The sequence below is a fragment of the Taudactylus pleione genome, unplaced genomic scaffold (genome assembly GCF_031769625.1).
Source record: "Taudactylus pleione unplaced genomic scaffold, aTauple2 ptg000352l, whole genome shotgun sequence".
NCBI lineage: Eukaryota > Metazoa > Chordata > Amphibia > Anura > Myobatrachidae > Taudactylus > Taudactylus pleione.
In genome coordinates this window covers 4,593,772-4,613,824 of record NW_028284753.1, presented here as the reverse complement: position 1 = coordinate 4,613,824, position 20,053 = coordinate 4,593,772, and the positions used below count along the sequence as shown (strand labels likewise).

At 45.7% G+C, this 20,053-nt stretch overlaps 1 long non-coding RNA gene across 1 annotated transcript in view; it reads left to right on the top strand.

The window, feature by feature from the left end:
* Positions 1-11,199, top strand: part of LOC148508628 (uncharacterized) — a 67,841-nt gene extending 56,642 nt beyond the window's left edge. The window contains exon 5 of the long non-coding RNA XR_015869558.1: positions 10,931-11,199. This is a non-coding gene — a long non-coding RNA (uncharacterized LOC148508628). The remainder of the gene's footprint in view (positions 1-10,930) is intronic.
* The last annotated feature ends 8,854 nt before the right edge of the window (positions 11,200-20,053 follow it).

Here is a 20,053-nt window from a genome sequence, read left to right as displayed (position 1 = left end):
CAGAGAAGAAAGCAGAACAGAAGTCAATGACAGTGAAATGGGTTGCATTTGGTGGGATCTGCATCAGGATGACAGCTGGATTCGGCACTACAGGGAATTGGCTCTCTACTACCTTATTAACACCTCTAAGGTCTTGCACCAGCCTATAACCCCTCCCACCAGTTTTCTTTACTGGAAAGATGGGACTGTTGGCTACACTAGCTGTACGAACTAAAATTCCCTGTTGCAATAATCGCTCGATTATTGGAAACACCCCTAGTTCTGCTTCCTGTTTTAGTGGGTACTGGGGAATTTTTGGAGCTTGCCTACCGCTTTTTAAGTGTATCATTACCGGTCTTACGTCTGCCATTAATCCAGTGTCCTGTCCATCTTTTGTCCAAAGGGAATCTGGAATTTGGGACAACATTTCATCTACTTGTGATGGATTTTCTTTTAAAACTGTAGAGTGGTACATTATCCTTTGTGGGGTGTCTAACATATCCCGCACCTCGTATACCATTCTCTCTGGGATATCTAAATATACACCATCAGGGGTGCAATATATGACACATCCCATTTTACATAACAATTCTCTGCCCAGCAGGTTAGTAGGAGCCGCGGCAGCCAGAAGAAAAGAATGTCTGGTATGCAACGGCCCAATACTAACTTCTGCGCGTCTGGTTAAAGGATAACGTTCCACTTTACCTGTCACACCCATTGTTGGTATTGTCTCGTTGGTCACCTGTAAATTAACGGGAGATTTCATCACTGACTTGGTCGCCCCTGTGTCTACAAGAAAAGGATATTCAGTACCAGCTACATCAAACATCAAGACCGGTTCTTCCCTAGTACTTCCCGTTAACCTGACTATCTGTAGACTACAGGTATGACCTGACCCCTAGCGTTGGCTACCATTCTCCAATAAAGCATTTACGGCTACAATTGGAGCTGGTGCTTGCTGAATATTTGCTGATCTCTGTGCATATCCCTTATGGGGATATCCAGGTTTCCCTTGGTGTGGGGTCCATACTCTTTTTACTGTGCAGTTTCTACTTAAGTGTCCTGTTTGTTTGCAATTAAAACATGTCCGTGATTCAGGTGAAAGCATGTGTTGTTGTGAAGTTTGAGCAGAGGGCAAAGGTGGTGGATATGGGTAAGGATAGGGAGGGTAAGGGTATTGTGGGGGAAAAGAAGTGGGTGGATATCCTGGGACCTGTGGTTGCATTGGGTTAGTGGGATAGAGTTGTGTTTGTTGTTGAGTGGGGTTAGTGAGAGCAACTTGTTCTGGCATGAGTGTGTGTGCAAGTGTAAGCGTGTCTGTTGGCTGTGATGTTAACGTCATTCTCTCCAGATCTTGTATACTGACAGCCATTAATTTTTCGCTCTGGGTCTCCCTCTTTTTTGAGATGTTTTTGTCATGTTCTATGGCAGACTCTATGAGGTTATCTATTGTAAGTCCCCGCCAGCCAGGCTGTGAGGTCTGAACCCGAGTTTTTAAATTCTCTTTTAACCCATCCATTAATATCGTGACTATCATTCCCCTGTTGTGAATCCTATCTTTAATCTCTTCTATCCCAGTGTACTGGGTGATAGCCTGCAGAGCCCGGTCGCAATATTCTTCTGCAGTTTCACTCTCTTTTTGTTTGATTATGAAGATTTGTTCCAGTTAACTACTACTGGAAAATATACACCCAATTGAGTCACAATGCGGGAAATGTTACCTTGGTCTACTTGGTCTGTTAAGGGAACGTCGCCATCCAATACACAGTCCGTGATAAATTTTGTCACGTCGGTATTGTGTGGCAGGCAGGCCCTTAACACCACACGCCAATCTTTATTAGTGGGCTCATGAGAACTACCCAAATTTCTCAAAAATCTTTGACATTTGGCTAGTTCCTTTTTGGGATTGGGGAAATCATTTATGATGGAATTCAGTTCTGCTCTTGTCCATGGACAATGCATTACTACTTCCCTCGTGGGCACTATACCGTTTGCATCTGCATTTCCATTTGGAACAGTTATTGTCCGAATGGGATGCAGACCGGCAGCGTTGCTACCTCTGACCTGGTTACCTGGCTGGGGGTTTAATCTGCTGCTGCTACGTATGGTATTAAAAACTTCCTCAATGGGTGCCGAGTGTATTAACACTTCCCTTGCTGTTACCGATGGAGATGGCGGCACCACCCGTGATTGTGGTAATGCAGCATCTATCATTTGTACAGCATGGGAAATAGCAGACATTACAATAGGCTCATCTTCTACATCATAAACATTTTCTTTATGGTTACTTAAGAGGGGGTACAAATTACTTGTTACAATTTTATTGGTATTTTTGGTAACTGTACTTGCACCTCCATCCACATAAGGTGGGGGAGGTGAGCGTGAACTGCTGGCAATACTCTCCACGACGCTACTTAGCCGCCAGTGCGCGCCAATTTGCGGCTCGCCCGTATTGCAACTCAGCGTCGCGGATGTATTTTCTGGCAATGCGTTCGCAACGCTAGTTTGCATCGTTTGCACATTTTTAAGCCAAGCATCCCCTTCATGCTGCCATATTTTTAAACATTCAAAATACTTAATCTTTTTCTCTCGGGATCGCACCATACTGATGTGATCCTGGACATTATCTAACACATTTTTGTCAAAACTGCCAATTCTGGGAAACGGTCTAACACTCTTTCTCGTCATATTAAACCATATATCACAATACCTTATTGCATAAGTACCGTACTTAGTATGCATAATACGACGGGCTGATCCAATCGGAGCCTCCATTAGCAGCACATCATTGCTTAACATTTCTACCGTTTGCGTGGCTCCCATTTTGAGACAACTCCTACGCTTTTCAATAAAAATTTAAACTGGTGAAAGACAATCAAGATACTTTCACTTACCTGTGAACGATTTAAGTTGGCGGCTCCCACACACCTGGATAAGATTTCGTAAGGCCACTTCCACACCTAGATAAGTTTTGAAACAGGCAACTTCCAGACCCGGATAAGCTTTAGTAAGGTAACTTCCAAACCTATGAGAGTTTGTATGTCGGCCACTCTCACGCACCTCTATACAACAAAGACAACATGTACACCTGCTACTGTGTTTAGAACGGTAAAGCTGCTTACCGAGCGACTAGGCTAACCCTTGCACCTAGCCCTTAAGGATCATACGGTACCCTTAACTTTAGGGAATAAATTACCCCTACCAACAATACACACACTGTTACACACTTTTTCTCTGCGCAGAAAATAAACGTTTAACCCAGATATTGGTAGATAGAAAAAAATGTAAACCTCAATGGCTTTGTTCAAACACGTGGCAGCAGAACCGGAAGTGCGTATACGCTATTGTGCGATCGTCCGCATACACAATTATGCGACTACCACACAAGCGTATAATTACTTTTTTTTTTAACTGCGTACGCAAAAATGTGTTTTAGGTGCGTACGCAAATACTGCAGCACCCCTCTAAACACAAGGTTCTATCAACAGAGGAAAAACAAACTTTTTTTCCTCTGTTGTCCCTGGATTCTAATCAGCGCTTCCTCTACACAATAACCGGCAGTACGCTCTCAGCAACACTGTGGTAATGAAAGACTAATGCGTCTCCCAAAAGGTGCCTCCACCCTTTTGCTGAGAGAGTACTGACCGAGTGTTATCGTGTATCAGATAGTGTGATATCCCGGACGAGCCCCCACTGTTGAATTCGTCAATAAACCTTTTAATATATTCCTTCCTATAAACCTCTAAGATTCACCTGCCTAGAACCTCTAAGACAAAACCCTGCCTAAAACCTCTAAACAGAACGCTAATTGCGTACGCAGTTTAACCGCAAATAAAGACAGGAGTGGAATCTGTGTTTCCAATGCACAAGTATTATTCAGGTAAAAGTACAGTCAGTTACACGCAATCTATACATACACAAGTTAGGCATAAAAGGAAATAATACAGACCCAAGTACGGTTATACATACGCTGCGCCTCTGGACCCAGAGATAGACTTCTGACTAGATATCCTCAGTTCACCCAAAATTCAGCATGAACTGGCAAACCAGTGTTCGGACACATGTATTTATTCCCCCCCAGACTGAAACAGGACAAAGGGGGAACTTCCTGCTGATCTCATTGGTTCCCAGAGGAGAAGCATATGTAACGACACATTTAACAGGTTGTTTCAAATAGACTTTCCCTGCCTCTAACAGCCGGAGTCTTTCTGGTAACGCCTCCTGTAACATTCCATCAACTAAACATTTTGTTGCTTGTAAGTTCTGCGATCCGTAACTTGAGTTTGCATGATGCGATCTCTCCACCGATAACACCGGGATTCTGTAAAAAGCGTACGCATCAGAACGAAACCAAACACACCTTGCTTATCATGTATAATACCTTAGATATCAAAAACCTCTATTTCTTAGCATTTAAACTAACTTAACCAACTTGAATCATACAATTTGATGCTAATGGAACCTTGTGTGCGAATATGTAGTGTGTGAGTATTCGGGGTTTGATATAAGGACGCTAGTTATTAATGGGTGAGATTTAAGTGCATAATTTCTCATACACGAAGTGAACATCCAGCAGTGTGGATGGCTGAGGGTTGTAGTTCTACATGCCCTCTGTCAGCAGGCCCCCACCTGTTGTGTGTTCAAAGGAAAACAAAACCTCTTTTGTTCTCACAGACTCTTGTGTGAAATGCAAATGTATTACCACCTCAAGCTGTGGAATTTGGGGCCATCCTGTCTAGGATTCAGACAAATCCAATTGTGTAGATATTATATTACAATTGCCACAACTATACTTTATCTGCATCCAGGGATTCCCAATTTGTATGTAAAAATACCCATTGTCTCTTCTTATTTACTTTTACTCAGAAAGCTTGTTTTTCCAGTTGTCCTTGGTAGGTTAACAAAAACATTGCCATCTGTTCTTAGCTCCTGAGTTATAAATTGAATTGACGCTGACCACAAAAATGGTGTCTTGCGATCTCATTTCCAAAATGGAGTCTTGCGGCCATTCGCAAGATGGCGTCGCCGTGATTAAATTTTAAACTGAACTTGTCTCAGCCAATTATTCAGCTTCGACAGTCGGTATACAGATGCCAGAATCTCGACGCCTGTCGGGAAGCGACAATGCCATCCCAATTAAGATACCGACGTTGGCATCCTGAACGCCAGCATCATGATGGTAAGTATGTGGGTAAAGGTTAGCATTAGCCCGGGAATGGGAGGGTTAGAATGAGGGAGCTCCCGGGGTGGCTTAGGGTTAGGCACCGATCAGGGAGGGTTAGGGTTAGGCACCACCGGGGGAGGATTAGGGAGGAGAGGGGGAGAGTTAAGGTACTTACTGTCCACGTCTGGATTTTCACTATTGGGACACCGCTGTTGATCTTCTGGCATCCTGTCTGCTGGGAAATCATACCGATTCCATTCCAAGGGCAGTCATTCCTACTATGCTCCGAGCTAGGAAACCGGTAACATTAGCTCATTATCATGACATTTGGAAGTCATATTTCTCCTGGTGTGAAGGCCGTGGATCTTCCACTTTGTATTTTCATTTGCCGCGTCTTCTCTTTCTTCAAAGGGGCTTGATGTGGGTCTTCGTTTAGGATCTCTAAAGGTGCAGGTTTCTGCTCTTTAAGATTTTTTCCAGCATCACGAGCTCTGATGCCGGAGGTTCAGACCTTTTTACAAGGGGTTCTTTGGGTGCAGCCCCCCTTTGTACCACCCACTGCTCCATGGAATCTGAACCTTGTCTTATCCTTCCTTCAGTCGGCGACATTTGATCCTTTAGAGGACGTGGATTCGAAATTTTTAACTTGGAAGGTGGTCCTTTTGTTGGCCCTCGCTTCGGCTAGGCGAGTGTCGGAACTTGGAGCATTGTCCTGCTGTACCCCTTACTTTTTCATGAAGATTGGGCAGAACTACATACCTGACACTTTTTATTGCCTAAGGTGGTCCTCGGCTTTTCACATAAATCAGCCAATTGTAGTTCCGGCTTTGTTGGATTCTTCGGGAGGATCTCACTCCCTAGATGTTGTCTATGTGGCCTGTACTGAGAGACTGTGTGAATCAGATGCCTTATTTGTTCTTTACGATGCTAACCGAAGGGGTTGACCTGCTTCTAAACAGACGTTGGCCAGTTGGATTCATCTGATCATTCGGCTGGCCTATGTGGCTAGACTTCCATCTGTATCCATCTCAGCGCATTCTACAATCTTGGTTGGTACTTCTTGGGCAGAACGTAGAGGTGCTCCGGATTCTTAGCTTTATTGAGCCGCTACGTGGTTTTCTCTGCATGTGTTTGTTAGGTTCTATAATTTCGACACCTTTGCGGCCTCTGCTTCGAATTGGGTGTGGATTATTAGATCGGCACTACTTGTTCGACCATTAAATGGTCGACCAGGTTAGTTCGATATATAGTTTAGATAGACAAAGTATAGATCGACAGTAACAATAGTCAGTCAGTACTATAGTCGAACGGGACATTATATCGATATGTAATATATAGAATATGTAAGATGGAAAGGTATATAAGGGCGACACAACGTAGATCGACAACTAATAGACAATGGCCCTCATTCAGACCCACTCACGAGCGGCTGTCCGCTCGCAAGTGGGTCGATGGTCTGCACTGCGCATGCGCACGACGGAGGGAGCTCCGTCGTGCGCATGCGCGAGACGCGACGAGCAAAGGACTTTCCTTCGCTCGTAGTGTCTCATCAAAGGGGGCGTGCTGTCGATGTTGACTGACAGCACGCCCCCTTTGGTGGGCGTGCCGGGGGCGTGCCTGGCAGACGGAGGCGTTCCCAAGGGAACGCCTACCGTCTGAAGCCTGCCCCACTGACATCACTAGTGATGTCAGTGGGAGTGATTTTGGCTCTGATAGAGCCAAAATCACCTCTGGCCTTGCGGTTGAAAAACTCAACCGCAGGCTTTTGCTCGCAGTGGCGATGGTCGCGATGGTCAAGACCATCGCGACCATCATCCTGCACGCTCGTATATGCTGTGGGTGGTGACCCACAGCTATACGAGCGTCCAGGAGGACGCTCCATATTAATGGAGGTGGGCCCTGATTCAGAGCGAGCGCTCTGGTCAGAGTGTCCGGCTCTGAATCAGGGCCAATGTTCCAAGTTCAAAAACAAATAGGTAGACAAATATTAGATTGACAGTTAATAGATCGACATCACACAAATAGAAATAATAACAGATCGAAATCAAATAGATCGACAGCTAATGGATCGACAGTTAATAGATCAACAGATAAAAGATCGACTAGTCCAAGATCGATGCCAACTAGGTTGACAGTTGATAGATCGACCGATAAAAGATCGACACGTTACTTTTAGACAATACAAAAAGGTATACATATCCTACACGCTGCCCGCTAATAGCTCATCCCCCGATGCTACTTTCAACCGTGGAACTACAGGTCCCAGCCAGCCCTTTCATCCATGCAAGCGCTCCCGGCAATGCTAGCCTCAACGTACACCTTGCAGGCCTTGTCCCTGCTAAGTGCTTTTAGCAGGCAGCCTCTTAACTAGACGGATGCGCCCATGTCCAGGCGTCCAGGATAGCGGGGAGCACAGGGGGGGTTGATGAAGGGGTGCACTGCAGTGCATGGGGGTGCCCTGCAATTAGGGACAAGGCCTGCAAGGTGTATGTTGGGGTTAGCATTGCCAGGAACGCTTGCATGGATGAAAGGGCTGGCTGGGACCTGTAGTTCCATGGTTGAAAGTAGCGTCGGGGGATGAGCTATTAGCGGGTAGCGTGTAGGATATATATACCTTTTTGTATTGTCTAAAAGTAACGTGTCGATCTTTTATCTGTCGATCAATTAACTGTCTACCTATTTGGCTTCGATCTTGAACTCGTCGATCTTTGATATGTCAATCTATTCACTGTCTACCTATTTGGCTTCGATCTTTTATTCTCTCTATCTTGTTTGTTGTCGATCTGCATATCGTCGATATGCTTTGTTTTGGTCTTATGTTGTGTCGATCTGCTTTGTTTCGATCTTTTATTCTGTCGATCTCATGTCTGTGTCGATCTTCAGGTGATCGATCTAGCGGTCTGGTCGATCTATGGTTTGTCGAGCAATTGTTCCTGTTGAACTAGTTGGAGTCGATGTACTGTCGTCGATGTATGTATTGTCGATCTCAGTTAGGTCGATCAAACAACCAGATACCTTCGAATTTTGGTCACAGAGTGTTGCTGGTTGTTCAGCACCCTCCCCCCTGGGATGGTAGCTGTGGGACATCCCTACTTTCAGAAGCTCCAGTGTCCCCTAGTGGATGAGGGAGAAAACAGGACTTTGGTACTTACCATTAAATCCATTTCTCCGATTCTGAAGGGGACACTGGACGCCCGCCCAGTGCTTCTTCCCTGCTTCTGAGTTCAGTGTTCTATTCTGCTACAGTTCTCTTGCAGTTTTGTCTGTTGTTATTGTGTGACTCTCTGCGTTGCTTGCAGTGTGTTTTCCGATTGGACTGACTTTTTTTTTTCTTTATTATATTCTCTCTCGTTCTGTCTGTTCTCCGTATCCTGTCGGGCTCAGTTTCTTTAAACTGGGGCTGATGGGGCATAGAGGAGGAGTCAGTCACACTTTTTAGATTAGTGCCAGGCTCTACTGAACCCACCTTCTATATCCCACTGTCAGAAGCTCCAGTGTCCCTTGTGGAATCAGAGAATTGGATTTAACTGTAAGTACCAAAATTCTGTTTTTGGCACCCCTAATTCACTGTATGTCGCCCCCTGAGGAGCAGCTGGAGTAACCCACCACATCACCCTCTCTAGATTTAATTTGCTATGCTGTCGGCTACTCCCACAGAGATGTTAGATGGCTGAGTGCAGTGGGCGGAGGCGGATCAGAGGCTTATCTAAGGGATTGGCATGTAGAATTGAATAATATTATTATTAATTGATTCACATGCATTTTCTTATTCTGAGCTCCAAGTTAGCCACGTCTTGGCAAATATAATTTTTGATTCTTTATGCACCTGTAGGCACAGACTGTCATTATTATTATCATTTAAATGCAATGCCCCACAAACTGTGCAGCACTGGACAGATCATATATGATAAATGACATGCAGAATTTGCTGGTGTAAGAATAGGATAAAGAGGGCCTTGCACATGAGGGCTTACACTCTAGAGGCAGAGGGCAATGCTGTTATAATAGAAACTATTGGGACATCAAGTGTAAATTGAGACAGTAGCTGGTAGAGAGAGTAGTAGCAGGTAGGGGGATGTAGTTACTATGCCTACACCCGGGATGCCGGCTCTCGGAATCCAGGCGCTGGAATCCTGACAGTAGTGAAAATGCCAACGCCGGAATCCCGACAGCCGGAATCCCGACAGTAAGTATAGTCGGGCCAAGTAGGTGTTAGTCGCAGGGGGGTTTAGGTTTAGGCACCCTAGGGGGGAGTTAGGATTAGGCTGCGTGATGGGGGAGGGTTAGGCTTCAGACAAGGGAGTTTAGGGTTAGGCACCACCAGAGGTAGGTTAGGGTTAGGCACTAAGGGGGGAGGGTTTGCTTTAAGCACTTACCAGGAGGGTTAGGGTGCAGGGTAGGGATGGTTAGTGTTAGGGTGCTGGAAGGGAGGGTTAGGGGGTAAATAGGGCAGGGAACCAGTACTTACCGTTCCCCTGCCGGGATTCTACTGTATCCATCGGGATGCCGCTGTCAGTCTATTGACAGCCGGCATCCCGAGTGTCGGGATCGCAGGTAGGGGTGGGATAGGCTATAGTGAAGAAGTGAGTTTTAAGAGAACACTATTTTAAATTGGATTCTGGAGAGTGGTAAAGCAGTTAGTGAAGAAGTTTCTACTGCATGGACAACCGTAACAGCCAACCTTCCCATAATGATACAATAGAGGACACAAATGTTTTTGTTGCAAACATAATTTTTCTTAATTTTTTTTAAATATGTTTAAATGTGAAACTTTTTGCACACATCTTCATGTGTGGCAATAATTTACATAAAGTGCTTGGTTTACAACTTATTACTTGTTTACATTGTATTTAACTACAATAGTTTTGAGTACAGGCTAAACAATACACTTAAAACATCTGACAAAAAACAACATTTAAGCTGCAAAAAAAGTGCCTACTAGCATGTATGCAGATGTGTATGTGCATAAAAGATTCCTGTACACATCTAAAAAAATATATACATATTTTAAAAAAGTACAAGTTGATCCATAAGTGTGGAAACACCCTTATAAAAAGGAAATGAGTAAGGAAATCTGAATCCGGTGTCTACACATGATATGAGAGTGGGGGGAAACTTTTAGGGTATGTCAACAGTATGGCGGCCATCTTGGATGCAACTCTAATTTTTTAATAGAGAAGGTGCTCATGTGACATATCAGACAGATGAAGAATTTAAGTTTGTTGTGTGTGTAATAGGAAAAAAAATTATACTTACTATGTCAACACGAAGCCAGGGTCTTAGTGTGTTGCGCCGTCTCTGGGTCAGCAGTCTACGACTCGACAAACTTGTCAATAATGGCTTCGATGGTATCATTATTGGTGGAGGATTCCATCTTGCTGTTGTCCATTGGGTTATCAGGCATGAGCAGTGTTAATGGGGGTTACTGTATTTGGTGTTGGGTAGGCTGGATTAGGTACTGGCCTCAGTTCTTTGGCTGTGTTCACCACTAGAAATGTGGATACTGGCTCAGCTAGAGGAGGATAGGGATATCTGTTTGGTGAGTGCCGAATACAGTGTAACAGAGCTCATAGTAGGTCCAGTCAATACGTGCAGTGCCACTTTTCTTGCAGTTATGATCGCGCACTTTGCTGAACTGTTTCCGCAGTGCTTTGAGTTTAATTCACCACCTGCTGCTGCATTATTTTAAAGCCTTTGATGCCAGGATCTGTGAGATGTTTTTGTATACAGTGGCATCTTTCACTGTACCTGTCATCTGTTTCCTAATTTCATCCTCTCTTCTAATAGTCAGCAGCTCCTAAATGTCAGCCTCAGTCCAGAATGCCTTGTTGTGCTCTGCCACGTGCTTGGAGATGACATCCCGACCCAGAAGCTCCAATCAGTGTCTTTTTGCGTGACCCGCTTGTGCCATTTAACGGAACCGTTGCCAAGCTGCTTCCCGGTCTCAACCCTGGTAGCGACCAGGGTCGGATTCCCAGGTCACTCGACCCGGGTTATTTTTCAAGGACCACAACCCGGGTAGACCCGGCAATAATTTGGGTTAGTGTGGCAGTGGAAAAGGGGTATGATTGTTATGAATTGCATTCATGTATTGTAATAAAGATCATTAAACCTCATTGATCGTAACAGAACAGTAGCTTTATTAGTCTGAGTTAATTGTATTGAACATTATTTAATAAAATTAAGTGGACATAGTTAATTCAATTATGTGTTTATTAGAAATGTCTCTTGGAGAAGAGAGAGTATGGTCTTATTGTATTTTAAATTTTCTATTGGTTGGCCTTTTTTATCTAGAGGACTCATGCTGTAATTTTATATACTCTGGGATGATTCATAGCTGTATGCAAGTCCATTTTGCGGACAGATCTTGAGACACGTGCCCAAGCTCAGCATACTCAACTTTGAGCAACTACCAACACTGGGAGCCTTTTAGTAACCAATTTACAATACATGGTCCCTTTTAGTGACCAATATATGTCCACAGGCGCTAAGTTGTCGAATGTAAAGCTATAAGCTAAAACCATAGTGTTTGCCATCTAATACACCTGTGTTGTTGCTCAAAAAGGGCCTGCTGCTGAATTAAACCTAAGTCTTTTGGTGAAGTGTATCTTGTATGTTTTTGCACTGTGCATACTCTGGAAACTAGTGTACGCAAATTCAAGTGATGTAGTCATTTCAAGCGCATCTCCAATTATGGCTTTCAGTAGAGGTGTGTTGATGAAACTGCAGGCCACAAAGTTGGTCATAAGCAGAGGCAGCTCCTACCTGTATTTCCCTGGGGGGGTCTGCTTCCTGCTCAAGTCTGCTCTCTGTGCAGCCGGCTTGTGCTTATGCAAAGGATCGCAATCCCGCACATGCACACAATTGACAAGCACGCCAGGCTTATAGGGGCTGCATAAACTGCAGCCCCTCAGGGCCATTGCAAGGTTTCTGGGTGCCCTAGGCAACATTTCACCCACTGCCCTTGCTCCTTTCAATTCATAATATACCAAACATTAGTGCCCCCAATTTATAATATGCTACACAGCAGTGTCCCAAATTCATAATATTCTTTATAGAAATGCCCCAACTAATATACCACACAGCAGAGCCCCAAAATCATAATATACCTCTTAATACTGCCCCCAATTCATAATATGCCTCACATCTCTGCCACAAATTCATTATATGCCTCAATACATAAAACATACCACAAATGTGTGCCCCTAATACATAATATGCCACACATTTCTGCCCCTAATATATTCTATAATAGTAATACAAATGTATTGTATGCCACATAGCCGTGAATTATGCAACACAATGCCCCTACTGAGGTGCCCCTAATACATTATGCCACACATCTGTGCCCCAATATTTGTGCACCCATTAAACCCCCCCACACACACTCATCTGATAGCACTCATTACCCCCCACACACACACACTCACCCTGCCAGCACTCATTACCCCCTCCACACCCACTCACCCTGCCAGCACTCATTACCCCCTCCACACCCACACTCACCCTGCCAGCACTTATTAAACCTCTCCCACACACTTATCCTGCCAGCACTTATTAAACCTCTCCCACACACTTATCCTGCCAGCACTCATTACCCCCTCCACACCCACACTCACCCTGCCAGCACTTATTAAACCCCCCCCCACACACTCATCTGATAGCACTCATTACCCCACACACACACACACTCACCCTGCCAGCACTCATTACCCCCTCCACACCCACACTCACCCTGCCAGCACTCATTACCCCCCACACACCCACACTCACCCTGTCAGCACTCATTACCCCCTCCACACTCACACTCACCCTGCCAGCACTTATTACCCCCTCCACACCCACACTCACCCTGCCAGCACTTATTAAACCTCTCCCACACACTTATCCTGCCAGAACTCAATAAACCCCCCTCCACACACATACACATACTAAGCCTGTGTGCACTCATTAACACATACACGCACAAGCCCCCCACCCACTATTCAGCACCAGCAGTTGCTTATGTTATCTAGGGGAGCAGAGCTTCTTATGTGAGTGACAGGCTGGAACCCGGGGATAAGATAAGAGGAGGAGAGTGAGTGTCGGCCACCACTGCTACTGATGACTCTACCACACTGACAGGTGACAGTGCACTGAAGGGGCTGGGGGATTTCCTGCGTCAGCTTTGTACATCAATAGCCTCAACTGGACTGAAAGAGACATCGTTAATTTTTTTGTGGACCCAGTGGCGCACTCCAGTGGCAGGTACCCTTAGGCAGTTGCCTAATGGTAGCACTGGTCCTGCAGCCCCTAGAAGCCAGATAGGGCTACCATTATTACAGGGGAATGGCTTCTCTCTGCTAATTGCAGTTCAGACTGGTAGTCCCAGGGGGAGAAAACACCTACCCCGGGACTGCCTGTCTGGCTGTGATAAACAGGGAGCTCTTCTAAAGGGCAGAAACTGCCGCTGCTAGGCAGTCCCTGGGGGTGGATGATTTTACTGGAGGGGCTGCAGCCCCTAGGTAAAATCCGCCACTGGTCATAAGCATAAATACTTATGTATCCAGGAGAATCTTTTGAAACAATTGTAGACTGATGTGCACTCATTATGGTGATTAGTAGCAAACTATACATATGGTTAGGGGTGGGCGCACCACAAGATGTGTACAACTCTGCGAATATACACATTTTATTCCATAATACGTACAAAGTGGGAGCACATGGGCCCAATTTCTGTCAAATTCAGAATCACACCAGAGGGAAGAACTGTTCCTCTCTTAAAATCAACATACAGATGTTAACGCTGGCAATGGTAACAGACCAGGACAATAATAAAATGTATGATTAATAAATGCACTCAGCAAACTCTCAATCTATAAAAATATTACTGACTTGCCATAAGAAAAACATTAACCTTAAAGACAAACAAACTGCTATATACACATCACCATTTTATGCAAAAAATGTGATTACCTTGTATTGGTTAGAGAAATAGTAAATGATCATTCCCAATGGTTTTCTTACATTAAACAACCGCTCTAACTTCCCCAGAGTTGACAGCCCCCCTTCTTCCTCAATCAGAATCATACCCCAGAGCTGACAGCCCCCCTTCTTCCTCAATCAGAATCATACCCCAGAGCTGACAGCCCCCCTTCTTCCTCAATCAGAATCATACCCCAGAGCTGACAGCCCCCCTTCTCCCTCAATCATATTCATACCCCAGAGCTGACAGCCCCCCTTCTCCCTCAATCATAATCATACCCCAGACCTGACAGCCCCCCTTCTTCCTCAATCAGAATCATACCCCAGAGCTGACAGCCCCCCCTTCTCCCTCAATCATAATCATACCCCAGAGCTGACAGCCCCCTTCTTCCTCAATCAGAATCATACCCCAAAGCTGATAGCCCCCCTTCTTCCTCAATCAGAATCATACCCCAAAGACAGCCCCCCTTCTTCCTCAATCAGAATCATACACCAGAGCTGACAGCCCCCCTTCTTCCTCAGTCAGAATCATACCCCAGAGCTGACAGCCCCCCTTCTTCCTCAATCAGAATCATACCCCAGAGCTGACAGCCCCCCTTCTCCCTCAATTATAATCATACCCCAGAGCTGACAACCCCCCTTCTCCCTCAATCAGAATCATAACCCAGAGCTGACAGCCCCCCTTCTCCCTCGAATATAATCATACCCCAGAGCTGACAGCCCCCCATTCTCCCTCAATCATAATCATACCCCAGAGCTGACAGCCCCCCTTCTTCCTCAATCATAATCATACCCCAGACCTGACAGCCCCCCTTCTTCCTCAATCATAATCATACCCCAGAGCTGACAGCCCCCCTTCTCCCTCAATCAGAATCATACCCCAGAGCTGACAGCCCCCCTTCTTCCTCAATCAGAATCATACCCCAAAGCTGACAGCCCCCCTTCTTCCTCAATCAGAATCATACCCCAGAGCTGACAGCCCCCCTTCTTCCTCAATCAGAATCATACCCCAGAGCTGACAGCCCCCCTTCTCCCTCAATCAGAATCATACCCCAGAGCTGACAGCCCCCCTTCTTCCTCAATCAGAATCATACCCCAGAGCTGACAGCCCCCCCTTCTTCCTCAATCATAATCATACCCCAGAGCTGACAGCACCCCTTCTCCCTCAATTATAATCATACCCCAGAACTGACAGCCCCCCTTCTCCCTCAATCAGAATCATACCCCAGAGCTGACAGCCCCCCCTTCTTCCTCAATCAGAATCATACCCCAGAGCTGACAGCCCCCCCTTCTTCATCAATCATAATCATACCCCAGAGCTGACAGCCCCCCCTTCTTCATCAGCTTCAGCGAAGCTTCCAGCTTCAGCGAAGCCTTTCAGTCACTGCCAGGTCCCTGTGACATGCACTCGCGCTGACGGACTGTTGCACATGCGCATTACACAGGAGCCCATCACTGGCAGTGTTAGGCAGCCAGCAGCCGAGCAGAGGACCTCGTCGGACATCACTGGAGGGGTAAGTATTGATATATACTAGTGGCATTTTCATTTGTATCAGTGATACTAAACGAAAAATGCGACTGGGATTTACGTTCCTTTATAAATGGGGCCCTGACTGTCAATTGGGCTTCCACACATAGGATAAATGTTCTGGGACATGACATGTGCATGCAATCGGAAATTGCAGTCTATTCAGAGGTACTATATGCATAGGCTAATGCAAATGTGGGCTACTTTCAGCAGATGGACAGGGCTATTGTGGCCGCTTTGAATACAGATGAAGACTTGTGTGCAACTCTGAATTAGCCCCTATATTGCTTTATCATTACATTGTAACATAAAAGCCTGGTATTAATCTTGCAACGTTGACTCTATTTCATTCACAAGATTTAGTTGTATTCTTGTGTTTTTTAATGCACATACAGTATAAAGCACTTTGAGTCCTAGTGGGTTGGAACGTGCAATATAAATAACATTATTATTATTAGTCTCCTATGTTTAATACTTATCAGCACATTTATTGTAATTAGCCTATTCTTGATACATGAAAAATATCTAGTCTCCCAAAGATAGTATATACAGGGCCGCCAAGACAAACTGTGGGTACGGGAGAGACCAGGTGACGTGGACAAATTCTGTGATGTATGGTCGCACCCCTTCATAAAAATTCTATGAAAAATACTATGTGCGCCTCCTCCACAGCTCGCTGGGCCATCGCCTGGCCCCTCAGACAATGCCAGTCCCAGGTAATTAGTAATTAATTCTTCCCCCCACCCCTGAGTATGTATCGATGCCTACCAGTATAAGTATTTTTTTATTTTAATTATTTTATTGCACTAGTCATGCAGTGTTCCTTTTACCAAGAGCAAATTCAATACTTTATTTCGTTATGATGAACAAATGAATTGCTGTATTCTACCCACAGCTAATATTGCATCTCATTATGAGACTTCAACATTTACCGTATATACTTGAGTATAAGTAGACCCGAATATAAGCCGAGGTACCTAATTTTACCCCAAAAAACTGGGAAAACTTATTGACTCGAGTATAAGCCTAGGGTGGGAAATGCAGCAGCTGGTAGTGCCCCCAGTAGTAATCCTCCCTGGTAGTGCCCCCAGAAGTAATTCTCCCTGGTAGTGCCCCCAGTAGTAATCCCCCCTGGTAGAGCCCCCAGAAGTAATTCCCCCTGGTAGTGCCCCCAGTAGTAATCCCCCCCCTGGTAGTGCCCCCACAAGTAATCTCCCCCTGGTAGTGCCCCCACAAGTAATCCCCCCTGGTAGTGCCCCCAGAAGTAATCCCCCCTGGTAGTGCCCCCAGAAGTAATCCCCCCTGGTAGAGGCCCCAGTAGTCCTAATAAAAAAAAAAAAAAACACTTACCTGAAACCCCGCTCCTGGTCCCGCCGCTGCTATCAGCTCCTCCGGCCGCTTTGCATTATGGGAGAGACGTCGTCATGACGTCTCTCCCATTACCCACTGCGGGAGCCAGAAGATGGCTCCCGCAGTGGGAGCAGCAGCAGCCGATGAGAGTCTGACAGGCTCTCATCGGCGGCTGTGTGTTTGGCAGTGTGTAGTGCTGACCGAACTCCGTTCAGGTCAGCGCTACTCAGCTGCGTACCATGCGGGCATGACACGAGTATAAAACGAGGGGGGGGCTTTTTCAGCACAAAAAATGTGCTGAAAAACTCGGCTTATACTCAAGTATATACGGTAATTTTACTTTATTCACTTAAGCACCTGGCAGTATTTCTCTACCCACTCACACTCATTTGTTGAATCAGTTCATATTCTATCTAACTTACAATTGTTTTAAAAATACTTTTTAAATTAAACATCAAGTGATACATTTCATTAGATTTATAAAACAAGGTTTCAGTTTTCAAAATTGAACAAAGATGTTCTGAATAACTAATTTTCAATTATTTTGTAGTTGAACAATGTAAACTTGACATTCAAACTTTAAAATGAAATAAGGAACATACTGTAAATTTGAAGAAATAAATATAAATACATCAAAGCAAACAAGAGAAGATTCTTATTTGTAATATAACATTCATGTTCTCTCTTTTTTTCATAGTAACCTTGGTCACTCACTATCTTTTGTTCTATCAAATTAATATTTTAAATCTTTGAGATGTATAGATAGATATATTATATATATATATATATATATATATATATATATATATATATAGTAAAAATGAACAGGCGGCACTCCAAGGCTGGTGAAAAACGGGTGTATTTTCAAATCGACGTTTCGGGGTATTTCACCCCTTCATCAGGACATACATCAATGAAACACACAGTGCAAATAAATACTGTTACTAATCAGGGGATGCCATCAGGAAACCAGCTGACGTGATCCCGACAGCCGGCTTCCCGACTGCATTATCCCAGCGTGGGTTAAATGACAGGCGTCTATATCTAGAATCCTGTCATTTTCCCGACGCCAGGAGCCATTTTACTATCCCTGCTCTTCCTCTGCTAAAGCCCTTGTGGTGCGGTGATTGCAGGGTGGTTCTCCCACTATACTAACGAGTATCAGTGAGAGGGGTCACATACTTACCATCATGTCTGAGAGTGAATTTCCTCTCCAGCTTATGTTTACTAAGTGCAATGTACCAATAGCGGAGGGGGAGGGTAACGCGGAGGGGCTATGTCGGCAGTGTTATTTATTGGGGCGGCCAATTACTGTCACGGCTCCGGTACAGGAACCTCCCTGGGCTTGTTTCGCTAAAGCGCTTACAACCCTCGTGGGCCAGTTAGCTCCGCCACCTGCGTTTTCCCAGATGGGATTGTCCCAGCAGTCAGTGGTGTCGTCACCCATGCAGGGGTTCCCGAGACAACTGATGGTACCCCACAGTCTCCCTATTTCCCCTCCCCAGGTTTCACAGGAGCCTGCGTGGGTTAATTCACTGACAAATTCGGTACAGCATTTGTCGGACGTGTTACAAGGGGAGTCTGTGTTGCGGCCACATAAGCGGCCTGTGGCGTCTCTGTCTGCTCCTTATGAGGATGACGACGTGACGTCCGATGATGGTGAGATTCTGGATCTATCTGACCAAGAACCTCTCCGTACTAAAGAGTTGGACGCTAAGTCCAAGGTTTATATTCCTGGCCTTATTCGGGCAGTCCGCACGGCTTTAGTTATTGAGTATGACGATCCTCCGGTGTCCAAGTCCAAATATGCCATTTTTAAGGATATTAAGGGTGACGCCACAGTGTTTCCTCTTTTGGGTCAGTGAGTAGACCATTTAGAGGAGGCGTGGAAACACCCTGGTAAACGGTAACAGCCTCAGAGGCGCTTAGCTGTGGCTTATCCATTTGCGGACAATTATTTTTCTAAGTGGGAATCCCCTCCACAAGTGGATTCTCATGTGACACGCCTAGTCCGAAGTGCCACCTTGCCCATGCCCTCCATGTCCTCCTTGAAGGATGCTACGGACCGCAAGGTGGAGATCTGCCTAAAGTCCATTTATTCCCTCGAGGGGGGGCATCCAGACCGGCTATGGCCGTATGTTGGGTAGACAGAGCTATGGAGCGCTGGGCTGATAGTTTGGAGATGTCTTTGGATCCCGACTGTTCGGCTGAACAGGCCGAGTTGGTAGGCAATCTCCGGGATTCGGCCACTTACATCAGTATCCTCACATCTCAGATTTCTTCGTCAGCTGTTGCTGCTCGTCGCACCTTATGGTTGCGATCTTGGAAGGCGGACGCTGATTCCAAAAAGGGCTTAGAAGCATTGCCTTTTAATGGAGAAGTCCTATTTGGTCCGGATCTGGACAAAATTGTAGCCACGCTGGCGGCAGCCAAATCTGCATGTCTCCCGTCTGCTGCGGTCCCTTCAAGTTTGGGTACATCATCCTTCCGGCCTTACAGGGCCCAGGGTAGGCCTAAAGCACAGTCTTTTCCCCGACAGGCTGGGCCCAAGAAATCGACCAAGCCCAGGAAACAGGCCTGGAGTACCAGACGTCTGGCCCCTAAGTCAGATGACAAACCTGCGGCCTGACGGTCCGGGCCTCTCTTTGGGGAATCCCAAAGTGGGAGGCCGCCTGCTGCAGTTCGCCAAGTGTTGGTCGATAACCACGACAGACAATTGGGTTCACAAGGTGGTTTCTCACGGGTATGCCCTCTCCTTTCGGCACAGACCCCCATCCCGGTTCTTCACCACGGGCCTTCCTTTAGACCGGAACAAAGCCTTGGAACTGCGGAAGGTTTTGCACACTGTGCTCCAGGCTGGAGTTATAGTGCCTGTTCCATTCTCCCAGATAGGCCAGGGTTTCTATTCCAATCTATTTTTGGTGCAGAAACCCAATGGGTCGTACCGTCCGATTCTCAACCTCAAGGCCTTCAACAAGTCCTTGTGGGTGCCGCGGTTTCGGATGCAGACCCTACGGTCCATCACTCTGGCGCTGGAACCTGGGGATTACATGGTGTCATTGGACATA